General features: G+C 36.9%; 1 protein-coding gene across 1 annotated transcript in view; it reads right to left on the minus strand.

Annotated features, from left to right (window-relative positions):
• fign (fidgetin) overlaps positions 1-14,265 on the minus strand; it is a 92,552-nt gene extending 78,287 nt beyond the window's left edge. The window contains exon 1 of the mRNA XM_059966447.1: positions 14,098-14,265. The gene's annotated coding sequence lies outside the window, so the exon portion shown is untranslated. The remainder of the gene's footprint in view (positions 1-14,097) is intronic.
• Positions 14,266-14,958: the final 693 nt, after the last annotated feature.

A 14,958-nucleotide genomic window follows, 5' to 3' on the forward strand; every position in this document is an offset into this window, starting at 1 on the left:
GCTGATGTACCCACAGTACCAGAGAAGAATGGGTATAGAATCTGCTTTTTTTTTAAACTCAGGATTCCTATCACCACAAAAACAGTGAGAAATGAATAATAATGCAATTTTTATTACAAATTTCATTCAAATACTTTTCCAGAAAGCAAATTCCAAAACAAATCACAACATCAGCACTTCATTTTTACAGTGTGACATTAATTTCATAATCACAAGAAAGACTGCATAACTGACACAAGAAATCCAGAGCAACACAAGGACAAGAGGGAAAATGGATCAGCAACAAGGAAACAGCAGAGCAGACTCAATGGGCCAAATGGACTAATTGTGCTCCTATATCTTATGGTCTAAGGATGTAATGTTGAGGCTTTATAAAGCACTGGTGAGGCCTCACTTGGAGTATTGTGAGCAGTTTTTGTCCCTTTTTCTAAGAAAGGATGTGCTAACGCTGGACAGTTCAAAGGAGGCTCACGAAAATGAATCCAGGATTGTCATACAAGGAGCTTTTGACGGCTCTGAGCCTGTACTCAGAAGAATGAGTACAGGCTCAGAACCGTCAAATTCAGAATTCAGAAGAATGAGGGGTGACCTCGTTGAAACCTACTGAATGGTAAAAGGCCTTGATAGAGTGGATGTGGAGAGGATTTTTCTTATGGTGAGGCATTCTAAGACCAGAGGGCACAGCCTCAGAATAGAGGTACATCCTTTTAGAATACAGATGAAGAGGAATTTTTCTAGCCAGGGAGTGGTGAATCCGTGGAATTCCTTGCCACAGGTGGCTGTGGAGGCCAAGTCACTGGGTATATTTAAAAGAGAGATTAATAGATCCTTGATTGGTTAGGGCATGGAAAGATCTGGGGCAGAAGGCGGAAGATCAGGGCTGATGCAAAATGGATTAGCCAGGATGAAATGGCAGAGCAGACTCGACAGACCAAGTGGCCTAATTCTGTTCCTTTATCCTATCGTTTAACACACACACAAAATGTTGGAGGAACTCAACAAGTCAGCCAGCATTTATGGAAAAGAATCAACAGTGGATGTTTTGTATGTGTAACATTAATTTAATTTACTTCACTGGAAGTCCAAATAGTCTACAATACAATGATATATTGAGTTTATGGTCTAAAAGTTCCTTCTTTCTGAGGCCGTCACACTTCTGTACCTCCTTCCTGGTGGCAGCAATAAGAACAAGGGATGACATGGGTGATGGGGGGGGGGGGGGTCATTAATGATGACGCCACCTTATGGAGACATCGCTTCTTGAAAATATCTTGGATACTACCGAGGCTACTGCTCATGATGGAGTTGACTAAGTTTACAACTCTCTGCAGCTTACTTTGATACTGTGCAGTAGCCCCCACCATACCAGTCAGTAAGTAGCATTCAACACCAATTCATTGTGATCCACTGATTTTCAGAAGAATTGAGTTTCAAAAACAGCTTAAAATTTGAGATCAACCACTGTGCCAAAAAACTAATTGCATCATTCAAAATTCAAATGTAGCACAAAATTCATATTCTGTAGGAGATGGGAAAACGCACAGCTGGAGTTTGTGAATAATTTGCTTCCCTATTTAATACATTGTGCTCATAATTCGTCTATTGTTAAACAGCAAATTCCACAAAGCTGAGCACGTTTCATCCTTTCGAATGGAATTGTTCACTACATGGTTGTGTGTTCTCCTCCACTGAACAATTACCCAGGCCTAGCCATGAGACTGAAAATGAATATATTCCTTATTTGAGAAAACAGGACATTCAAAAGATGTCTAGTGTCTTGTTTCTATGTTCCTTGTCATTTTCAAAGACACATCTATTGGTGCTTGACAGAGAAAATGCATTAGTAAAATTTCTTCTGCAGCCTTTTTCAGTGACTGGAACATTTCCCGTCTGTTCTGTCCAGGAATGTAGACTATTCTCCTTGTGAAGGAAACATAATTACTTGTAAGAACAGCCTAAGATGTCCACATATGAATAATAATTTATATTGCAGAGCAGATTCACTTCATTCATGCACTGCTGTAGACCAGATCAGCAAGACTAAAAGGTCTTTAAATTAAGACCTCAGGGAAAAGCCATATAGTTATCTACCTGGGAACATATAATGCACTACCATGATGATAAATAAAGTTTTTTTTGTCAAGTAGCAGATTAACTGAAAATTTGTAAGTGATAATTGACCTGATATCATGTGGTAAGCTCGTCAGTGATGGTTTTAACATTTAGAAATCCTTTGGGCCAGTAACTTTAAAGTAAAAATATTAAGTATCAGAGGTGATTGTCTGCATTAATGCACTTAACATAGAGATGTCCAGTGACTTAACTAAAATAAGCTATTTCAGTATTTTGTGCTTTTAGAATATATCAATGTTAACATAGTGACTTCATTATTATTAACTAATGGTGAATGGTAGAATATAAAACAATGTTTAGGAATACACTTCACTAGAAACAAAATATAACTTTGTGTATATTTAGTCTTCAAGTCACAGGAAAAATGCTAATCAAAGATTAAATATTTTTAGGTTTTGAAAAGTTTGGTATTGCAAGTTTGCTGATATTGATCTTTTTTATCCAGAATTATTTTTATCCATATTAATGATTAACATTGTGCCTATTAACAAGCATATTATGTGAATGGACATTTTAAATTACGCCTGAAAATGTACTATTTACACCAACGTCTCTCCAAAGTAGGAGCAATTTTATGCAACACAATCTATCCTAAATGTTGAATACAAATAACAAAAAGAACTATTTCAGAAAGGCACGCCCTTAAAAGATTTTTGGCATTAGTGTACTTTTATCTCTCGAGTCAGTTGTCCAATCATCAAACGTAGCAACTTTGTGCATTGTGCTCAATTCAAGAGTGACTGAACAAAAATTTTGCAGATCATTGCCCAGATAATTTTTTGGTGCTGGACTGTGGCCCGGAGAGCTGCTGAACAGAAAGGTGCTTTGCTGTCATTTAAATGGACAACAGGGTAGTTTTGTTACTAATATGGGAGCATCTCATTTGACTATTTTCTCAGGCACTGTGTAAAGGTAAACAAAAAAGTAAGCAAATCAAGAAAAGTGAAAGGATGTAAATTGAGGGTGGAGCAAACAGGGTGCAATATTACCTTTCCTTGCTGCAGAGAAATCAAAGGCAACATCTAAAATGCATGACCTGTACTCAGTTTAAAGTAAACAGTGGATAGTGGTTCCAATCCCCATGTGTCACTGCAATGATGGCTTGACAGGTTAGACTATGAGCAGACAGAAATGAAGGCTATCAATTCAAATTTAATTCAGCAAACTTTCAAATTTAAACAGTTTGCCCTATTATCAGAACCCTTTTGAAGTCTAAGCAATCGCGCGGAATTATTAACCTTAATATTATTTATTTACCGATGTTTAAACCAGAAACACAGTGGCATCTCGGAGATTATGTAGTAAGCGCCTATTCTCAATAATGCTGAAAAGGGGTTAAAACAAAAAGAATCAACCATGGTTAATTACAGGAAGCCTGAAATACTTGTAAGTATAAATATTAATATTTAATCTTTGATTAGCATTTTTCCTGTGACTTGAAGACTAAATATACACAAAGTTACAAACGCTTTTTGGAAAGCAGTGCAAGACAAATTTTAAGGAAAAATGCTGAAATAAAGGAAAAACTGATTTATCATTTGGATGTGACAGAATGTTAAAAAAAAAGCACTACTAAGCATTTACTGAAAAGAGAAGAACATGAAATGTTGAAGAGTTTCTTTGCTTTTGCTGCTCAAGGCAAATACTGGTGATCATAATTAACTAAATATTAGGACCCTCAAAAACTTAAAAGATGGGATACACCTCATTTAATGGCACTCAAAACATAAACTCTCTTTCCTCCTTTACCCTCCTTTCAAATGTTATGTCTATTTTAATGAATTGTATTCCCACTTTTAATAAAATTTGACTTGGTTAAATTTACTGGACATGATGAAGAATGTAAACTGGCACTTTTCGGACCTGCTGACAAGTATCAAATGTATAACAAAAAAAAAACTTAAGAGTTCTTACAAAAATACATGTAAAGGGTGCTTAGCAAACATACATAAGGTTCATGCAAGACTTTCACAAGTTATATCTGAAGGGCTCAGATCTAATCGAAATAAAGCCTTATTTTCTCCACACAGAAAATTCTTGAGTCCAAGTATGTAGCACTCCGATTTTAAGTTTGATTTCATATGGTATGCATTAAAAGACAATATGGAATTATCATGTTTTCTATGATGGCACGTTATTATGCAGAGAGAAAATACAAGTAAATTGGCTCATGGGTAGTCAAAGCATGGAGCAATAGGTTCATCAAGATAATGAAATAATACTTTGCTCAGCTGATGATCACCCATGAATTTCATACACTTTTACTAATAAAAATGAGTTTTATTAAATGTATTAAATTATAAATATAACATGGCTATTCTGGGCCCCACTGTAATTTTAAAATAATGATTAAAACAAGATATTCAAAAGGGTCAATGGATGACTGTATGACAGAACATTACAGAAGCCTCAGTCAATTACAAAAAGCCCATCAGTTGTTCTGACAATTGAAAATAACTTAAGGAAGACCAATGAAAAATTCTTAAATCAAAAATAACTTTGAATACAAATTGAAGAAAGCAATACCTTGTATGAGAGGGTTCACAGTTTTGGAAGTCATATTGTGCATCTTAAAAGACAATGCCAATGTTGTGGACAGAAGCAACATTAGGAGACATCTAAAGAATGGATATTCATCTTTCTTCACACAGATTAAGGTGCGATGTAAATAAGCACTGAGAGAAGGTTCAAGGAAAATGCGCACAGCTAATTAAATACAAGAAAAAAAAAGTCCAGAAGCAAAAACTCCAGACCATTACAAAATAGACAATGCCAAACTTCAAGTTCATTAACTCTATCACACCATTAGGGAAAGAGTTAAACCTACTTCCAAATAGAAGTGGCATGGTAGCGCAGAGGTTACCACAACACTTTACAGTACCAGTGATCCGGGTTCAATTCCTGCCACTGCCTATAAGGAGTTTGTATGTTCTCACCCCAGTGACATGGGTTTCCTCTGGGTGCTCCAGTTTCCTCCCACAGTCCAAAGACGTACTGATTAATTGGTCATTGTAAATTGCCCTGTGATTGGGCTAGGATTAAATTGGGGGATTGCCGGGTGGCTCAGCTCAAAGGGCCAGAAAAGCCTATTCTGTGTTGTACGTCAAACCATTGATGTGGATTTATCTGTGTGTGATAGATACAGAAAGTTCACAATACTGTATTGAGTTTTCAGTCCTTAACTTTCTAACTCTACACTGTTTGTTAGTTTTGTTGAATATATTAATAGCTAAATAAAGACAAAATGTTTTAGATTTCCCAATAAAGGGATGTGGGTATCAGCTTCTTTTCCAAAACCATCTGTAGTCTATGCCATTTAAATATACAAATTGCCATATAAATTTACTTTAATTCCCATTATTCCAATAAGATCATTTTGGGTGAAAATATAATGTACAGATTAACAACAATATATTATTAGTAAGATTAATATATACTTTTTCCAGCTCTTTCCTCTTAAATTACTCTAATTTTTCCTCAAATTTCATGCACACAAATAATAAATAAAGCAGTCAGGGAGGAACACATTTAGAACTTTCTTTCAGTATTGTTCTATAGTTGTCAACTCAATTGCATGCAAAATTAGGAAACTGCAGTAGTTCCTTAAGAAAGATTTTAGTTTCAACTTAATTTCTTCTATTAAACTGAAGATGAAAATCTGATCCAGTACTACACTGCACTATTGAACATCTTTTTCCATGGTTCATCACATTGGTACTTCAGCCAATCATAAAATATTGGCCTTAGATTTCCACATGGCTATTCACCTTAATTAAAATCCTGTGTTAAAAATTTTTACAGTGAACTTCAAGCATAAAGTGTGCAATAGATAGGCAGCAGAGCTCCTTTCTCTTCTATCAATACAAGACGGGCAATTGCTCCCAAATTTATCTTGAATCTCAAAGTTATAAAGTCTTAAATATTAACTTTCCCAAACTTCTCTGATGATATAAAAATTCACAATGTTGTTTTAGTTATTGATGAACAACATGGTCTTTAATTCATGATAACAATTCTATGCTGCTTAAGATTGTCAATCAATTGCATCTAGTAGATTCCTCAAATTTAAAAGGCAACTTTTATCTGACTGAATAAAAAAAAAGATAAATCAAATCTCATAAACTTCTAAAATAGGTGTGGTTAATATAAATCTCATGTGCCCGTGGAAATGTATTATCCTTATTGTGGAAATAGTAAACATCCAGAATAAATTTGTATCAGAAGTAGTTATCTGACATGTAACAAAGCTACTTTACCCAAGAACAAACTATTCTACTTTCTGGAACAAACAGGAAGTCACTGTATCACAATTATGTATAAATTGCTCCACAGTAATTACTGAATAAAAACACAACAAGCAAATCATAAAATTCTAGTTGAAACAGAAATCAAGACTAACGCTGACTACTATGCATTTCACTGAAGGCTGAACTGAGGTCCTAAATTAGTCCTCCTAAATTAATAATGCGACTTGACTGCATCTTCTATTGGAAACTGGATGTGATTAATAGTATTGCTTACAACAACAAGAGGGTCAAACCCTAATCCCAAACTCACTATGGTAAAGAGGAAAGCAGATGGGTCACAACTCGACATTTGCACTTGAATGAATGACAAGTCATAACAGATCAAAATAACCAATTATTCCTTGCCTTTAGCAAATAAAAGTTGCTTTAAAACTCTGCAGTTTATCATAGTGTTAAAAAATTGGACTATCTCGTTCACGAAAGTACAGGCAGGTCAAGTTTGCCACAGCCACAATAAGACAGTTCAGCAAAGGGAATCCAAGCAGCTGTATCTGTGAATATAGACTCAACACAGAGTGAACACTGGCTCCTGTGGATAGTGAACTAAATCATTTCAAGTCTCTTGCAAAGGTAAATAGACCAAACATCTTCTATCTACCGTCAGTAACTTAAAATACTCTGCATAGAAAATACACATAGTACCCAGCAATTACACTGTCAATATGGTACACAGCATTACCCAATGCAAGCGAACACCATTGTAAATATTTAGCTTAAGCTTCAATGACAAATGAAGAATATTTGTTTTCTTACTCATTAGCTTCATTTACATCTACACAAAATACAAAATAATATAAACATCTATAAAATAATTCAGTGTTTTTAAACATTAATCTTTCAAAATTCTCATCTAGCTGCAAATTTTATGCTTTGAGAATAGTTAACCCCTGCCTTTCTTATTTGCATGAAAAGGATTATTTTTCTATTTTATTATAAATATAACTGACTTAGATTTACTCCACACTCAGAATGAAAAATGTAAATATTAAACTTACTTTCATTTGTAACAAATAATGAACATTAGAAGCCAAATCATGCAAAGTCTGAGAAAAAGGTAAGATTTATTAAATCTAAACAAAGTCCAAAGGGAACAACATACAGTTACTAACCCGTGGTTTTTTCTCCAGCTACATTCTGTATCTTATTGCAATATAAAAATTATGCACATCCCCTCATACATTAACCATAAAATATATTAGTGTTAAAATAATTGAAATTCAAAAAAACTATGAGCTTATAAAGAAGATAATGAAATTTATGTAATATATGATTTTTGAGTCAATTGTTACAGAGAATAACAGCTAAAATGCACTTTATACAGCTATTAAAGATATGACCCTATTGCAGCTCTCTTTTGCGGTGCACTTTCTACATCGGCAAGGCCATTAATCAAATGGCAGGTTCAAATTGATGCATTTTATATAGACAGCCCTGACCACACACTTTAATTGCCTAGTATTAAATAGTAATTAAGTTTCCAAGCTTTAAAGTTTAATTAAAAAATTAAGTGGATGTTACAGCCATTTATTGGTTTGAAGAAGTCTTTAGCAGTCACAGTCCTCCCAGTCTGAATGGTGAAGATGCTGCAATTTGTTATCGACAGTCACTCAAATATGAGGTCATTTCCCAAGTCTGCTGCGAACAAAGGTGAACTAGGCAACTAATGAATGCTATGACCAAGAAGAACATAGACAATCTGGAGGCAAATGGTGATAAAACTTAGTTTAAAAAAATGTAGCAGTGGCTGAGACACACCTTCATAAAGTACTGCCATCAAGCAGTTTTACTGATAATCAGTTTGCTTACCTTCAGGTACACCACAAACCACCAGGCAGAGTAATTTCAATTTTAAAATTACTTAATTCTATAGTTAAATAGGACTGACCAAAAAAACTTACTTTTATTAGAAGCCCAGAATGAACAATTCCACTTTACACCATTATTTAAATGTTATACAATACACATCCTATGAAATTATTCATGACTAAATCAGCATGTTCATTTTTTAAAAATATTTCATATTTAAAATCTGAATGATATTCTGTCAAAGAGAATTACAATTGTTAAATGTATAATTCCAGAAGTACTTATTTCTCATATCTTGCTTATATTAATCCCATTTTTTCACTACCTTTCTGTTCACGCAATTTCTGATATGGAATTTATTATTCTACACTGAATCTTTAACAGCCACATTCATTCAATCACTTCTCATTAAGAAGAAACTAGAAGATTTTAAACAGGCTTTCCTGATTGTTCAACAAGCTGATCAAATGAGCAACAACTAGACGAACCTGAATGATCCGGGTTTGATTCCCGTCTGGGCTAAATTAGTCCTCTACCAAAACACGAGAGTTTGCCACAGCATCTCTGTGTTAGGGAGGAAAGAGAAAGCTACCCAGAGTTCATTATTTTAATCCAATGAATCCTTCAAGAATGTGTGCACATTTAGATTTGAACAGCCTACTAACAGTCACTGGCTGGCTTGCACGTAAACAAAAGCAACTTTAACTGTAGCATGGTAACTGAAGCCTATTATCCACAGGTCTAAGCATTTATAAAAGGTGAGATATGAAGAAGATTATATAAAAGATAAATGCAAGTTTCTACCTGCCACTCTTGAAACAATTGTTGTGAAATGTTACTATAATTTGATGGTATCATTAAAACTATTATTTTTTCCTTTAAGAATCTGCACTACAGAACAACTTTCATTGAAAGATAATGTTGGATTTGGTAAAGATCATGCTAATTTTGGTAAATACAGAAGGAAGAAAACCCAGTGATATCAATGTTTCATTATGCATTTGTGAATATGCAAAACCATCAAGCAAAACACAGGAATTATAAAACAAATGCTTTTACAGTCTCAGCTGGTTGGCTCCTGTAACTATGTCTGATTTTGAACAGGACTAATGCACTCCACAAGGCAAAGAATTGTAATTGTGTTTTTCAGTTTCATATTGCAGCAAAGTAAAAAATCAATACCGTTTGTCTAGCCTGCAGTAAAAATGGAATCTCTTATTGAGTAATTAAACACCCATTATTGTCATGGACAGCAAAACAATGAATTTTAAAAGAGAACAAATTTTTATAATGAAATACCGGAGTGACAAATACATTTCTAGAAATAGATGGACAATAAAATTCCTAAATGCTTTTAGGTATTGAACAAGGCAAAGAACTGGAAGAGAGAGAAAAAAGAACAATCATGCAGTAACAATGTAACCTTGAACTAAAATCACTTCAGCTGGATATAAAATACAGGCTCCAGTATATGAACATACTTTGAACTTTTATCTCTGGATCACTGTCAGTATTTGAAAGAAAGTAAGGAATTCTGGCAACAGAGCAATTAATGTAAATAGATTGGAATTTGCTGCATTCTTATTTTTGGACCTTTTGAATTCACATAATGTTGAGACAGTGCCAATTGTGACAGAGCATCTGTCTATGTAAGTAACTGACCACTCATTTCACCAGATATTTTGATGTACTAATAAAGTTAGGTTTGTCTGCGCATGCGAATAATGACCATTATCAAATCTGTATCAGGCCATTGCAATGAATCGTTAATGCACTGGTCAGCAAGTATGCTTTGCACCCATAGACTTCTGGTCAATACACAGCTATTTTCAGTCCAGGGTGTCTGAGACAGGCGTTTAAAGCCGATTGCATAGATCTTTTTCCGACATTCCCCAAACTCGTATGGCAGTTTACCAACATTTCCATCACATTTTTACAGACCAGAGGACTGATAGGCTCTCAGGTACCAAGGCTCCTGCAGTCAATGTATGGCATTCTGCCAAGTACGTAGCTACATGGTATTTCAGAGCCTTATATAAAGCATTCACCGGGCAAAGATGATTAGAAAGAGAACTCTGCAGAAGACTGGAATATTACCATCACAATTTGGGAAATGAAAATCAGGGTTTGGATTTACGAACTTCAAATCTTGTTTTCCTCTATTTCAATTACTTTATATTCTGAAACTGATTCAATTGTTATTTTGCTCAGAACTTTCCACAGAAATATTAAAGTTGTCCCTCCGCTACACTGTAATCATATATAGCAGTTACTAATCTGCTCTATTAAAATGTAAACACTGTAATGAAGACATCAGTTTTTAGGCAAATGTCTTCCTGCGCCACTTGGGATATGATAATTACTTGTGTAAATCTATGGATGCTCATGAATTCTCTACAAGTCCAGATTAAAAGTATTAACATTAAACCTCCCTTCCCCCAATGTTCTCCCCTGAAACACACTCCCCTCACCCTCCCCCTCTTTAGGGACTCCCCTGTCCAATTCCCAATTTGTACACGAATCCAAAGACCACTTCCTACCAGCCATTGATCTGCTTTTTAAATTGTAAAGCAAGAGTCTAACAGGCAACGTGCACAATTTTGACGCAACATACCGAGTTACAACTATTTGGAAAGAAACAGCCCCTCTGTCTCATTCTCCTGTACCGGAGTGAATATTTCATTGGCGAATAATACTTCTGGGGGGGGGGGGCTCGCATGATGCTTCAAACAGAATCACAGGAGGTGCTGAAGGTAAAGGAGAGCCTCAAACTTTTTTTTTTGGCTTTAATTTGTTTGTGCTGCATGCTGTCAGTCAGAACACACAAAAAAATTGACCAAGCAGACAATCTCAGCAGCTGAATGTTGATCATGTCAGGGAAGTGTGTCAAGGATTTGTGGTCCTTCATCTTCAGCAACACAGCAAACACATCCCTCAGAGCAGCCAGAGACAGCTGGTTTCACTTTGTTATGTAGCCCAACCTAGATCTGTACAAAAAATTGTCAGCACTCAGAGAAATAACACAAAGAAAACATATCCAGCTGCTGAAAGGGTGAACATCATGCATATTAGAAATGGGATTTGTTATATTTGCATGATGCTAGCTCCCCTGGGTCTCCTCTTTCTAATCTAAAGCACAAACACAACACTTAACATATTTGCTTACAGCTGACAAGCTGAGGTTGATGGCATTTTACTACAGCAGTTTTATTTACAGATACTGTAAAATGCATTATGCTTTAACCAGAACAAGACAAAAGTACTGTTTATTACATACGTCCTCAAATATTCATTATTTTACTGCTTATCTATTAAGCAGTGTAACATACACACATTAAAATCATTTTTCAACAATTTTAAAATAATTATATTTGAAGTCATAATGGATACAAAAATCAGGCAACCTATTTATTTTGTATATTCCTTATGCAGACCAATAATTTAACTCTTAAAAGCCAATACTGTGCTGACACTGACATTGTTGAACAATTTCACAAATTCAAACTTGAGCATTTAGGAATGACTCTACTTGTGCGGATTTCAGCGCTTTTCCGGAAAGTGTCATTCTCGGATATTTTGTCTAAGCAAACAGACTCCATTCAAGACAGATTTCATTTCTTTTTTTTTAAAAGTTGCTGTTGCTTGTATATGAGCCACACTCTGGATGGGGTACACGGGAAGGCATATTGTTTTCAAATGATTACACACCACGGCAATTCGCTCACATGCAAAATACTTCAGCCAAAGTCCCAGGACGTCCTCCGCATATTAATTTGGATGACAACGTTTGCATGGGGAAGCAAGGGGCCAACAGTCCTCGAACTGGAAGGGGGACGGATGGGGGTAGACATATGTCATCGTCAATATGTGGAAGTACACTTCACAGTGTTTACATGATGCCACTGAAGGACTTCCATCACTGACCACCTCAGGGAGGCGAAAACAAAATAACCCTCACACGTTGCTTTCACGCGTCTCTGGGCCGGCTGAAAATTTCCCCCAAGTTTGCATTTTATTTCTACAGAGACTCGCCAAGGCAAAAGTCTTTACATCAAATTTAACTGGTGGCCCTATTGATTAGACAAATTACGAATTCCTGTAAATGTCTCATTAAAATAAACTAAGCGTAAAAAATCAGATTCTACTCCAAATATCTAACAGCATAAGGTCTTTATTACTATCTTCGATTTCGGACTTTAGGACTACATTAATTGGCGGAACATTTTTATTTCCCTTGTCCTTAACTCAAACCACTCTTGGGTTTGGTATGGCTGTGTACACATCTGTATCCATGCAATGTAATTAAATGGCATACATATTTACATATAACTCTCGAAAATAAGCTGCTAAACACCCTCACCCAGGTTTTATAATCTGTAATTGATTAATGCGTTCAAGTTTTGTTGCCAATAAGATTTTTTAAATAAGTAGCGCATCAGTATTTTTTTAAATCCTAAATCATACGACTGATAATTATAGGTAACCGATGACTAACCCTAACCTGTTTTCCGCTGGCCGCTCACTGTGAAATTCGCACTAATGAATACCAATTGCAAAAATCGCATTCCCGTCAAATAGCAGTTCTCATCAACTTGTACTGCCCCCGATTTAAAATTTATAAACACGATAGCCTCTCCACAGCATCCTGAGCGCACACTACTAAATCCGCTATGAATATATATTACAGCTTTAACGTGAAATCGGAAGACTCCCTGAAGCTCCAAAATTATGAATGGTATATATTAAACATGTTTAAGGAGAAAAAAAAGCCTTCTGCTCTCAAGAGTCTTTTGCAAATGACAAAATACAACAGCAACAACAAAAAAAAATCATACCATAAACACTCGCGCTACTGATCATTTCTTGCAGCCGCACAATTGAATTCACATTCAGAATTCCAACGGTTGGGTTTGCATTAACCACTTTTCCCCCTCTCTCTCGGCTATCAAATTTCACTGCTGAAAACGTGGAGCCTTTCGTCAGGTATTCATTTAACCTACATGCATATAATTAGGGGGGAAAAGCGACATCAACAAAAAAAAAGGGATCCGAGGGAGACCAGAGGAGGGAGAGCGAGCGCGCGCGCGCGCTCACACACACACACACACACAGACACTCACTCTCTCTCACACACACACACACACACAGACACATAAAATACAACCACATGATCTCGAATCCAAGTCGCTGTCAATTTCACTCACTTCCATGGAAACTAACAAGAAGCTCCGGGGAAGACAGTAATAGGATCGCTTTACTGTATATACCATTAGATTATACATATTCATGGCACAATACGCCCACCATGCTTCCTCCCAAGCCTGAAAATAGATGATGTGGTTATCTCTTCAGACCCGAACAGTTACAGCATAGGTTCAGCCTCGCTTCTGACACTTCAGTGCTGTTTTTTTTGGAATAAAGAATTCCCCTTGTATACCATGACAAGTAATTGCTTTTATTACACTTTGACCAGAAGTTGTTTCCCCAGCAGATCAAGCTCCGAAGCACTCTCACTTTCTCACCGGCTGCCTGATTCGACAGCAGAATAAGTCTGCCCAGCTCCAATGGGGAACAGAAGATGCACATGGGGGGTGGGGGGGCCGAACTCTCGCTGCTGCAATTCCCCCGCTCACTTCAATGAAAACTCTGACTCTTCCTTTGTTTTGCAAGAGTCCGCTACAGGCCACGGATAATACAAGGGGGGGTCTCCCGATGAAGATAAACATTGGGCAAGTCAGGCGCGGTTTTTTTTCCGCTCCGTGCACATAATCTCTCTCCCCTTGCGCTCGCTTCGGTTTACGGGATTCAAACATAAATGTTGCTGCCATTCGCGGCGGAATAAAAGTCTTACCTGGGATCGTTCAGAGGGCCGCCGCAATTCGAACCATCCACCCCGTGTTTACTGTTGAACGGGAACTCGGCGTGAGTGAGAATTGCCAGGGCTTTGAAATCATTCCAAGTTTTCAAACCAGTGCGCTCGGATGCCTGCCATGTTGGAATTCTGACCCAAAACAGCTGCCTGGGCCGAGGCGAGGAGCACGCATGCGTCCGAGCCGGAGAGGCAATTTCAAACCAGAGCTCGGCAATGAAACAGCCGCCGCCGCCGAGCGCTTCACTCGGAGAGTCGCCCCGCTTCAGCGAGGTTGCGCTCCTCAATCTCGGGTGCCCTCTTCGTGAAATACTCCTTGCATTCCCTCACCCCCCCCCCAATGAGGTGTCCAAAACCACTTTTATTTTTCTTAAGCAGCTTCATTGGCTACTGTTAACCGGTAAAGGCTTTTAGCGTTGTTACTAAAATATTAACACACTTCAGGTTTTGGATTAATTAAGATTTTTATGAACAGGTGTATTAAATTATCCCCTTCCCAACGACTGTGAAACATCCGCTCGTCATAATTCAGTTGCACAGAAATGAACATTAAAGGACGCCATTGTATTGAGCGATGGCATGTATATAGAACATTGAACAGTACAGCACAGGAACGGGCCCACAATGTCATGCCGAACCAGCCAAAAAGTAAATTAAAAAAAAAATCCTTCCTACACACACAATGTCCTCCCCCTCCACCTTCCTCATATTCGTGTGCCTATCTAAACGTCTCTAGTGTATTTGACTCTACCACCATAACAGACAGCACATTCCAGGCATCCGTGGTGGATCTCTGGCTAAAAGCCCTTCCTTCACATTCTCTTTAAACCTACCGCCCTCTCA

The sequence above is a fragment of the Hypanus sabinus genome, chromosome 4 (assembly GCF_030144855.1).
Source record: "Hypanus sabinus isolate sHypSab1 chromosome 4, sHypSab1.hap1, whole genome shotgun sequence".
Classification (NCBI taxonomy): Eukaryota; Metazoa; Chordata; class Chondrichthyes; order Myliobatiformes; family Dasyatidae; genus Hypanus; species Hypanus sabinus.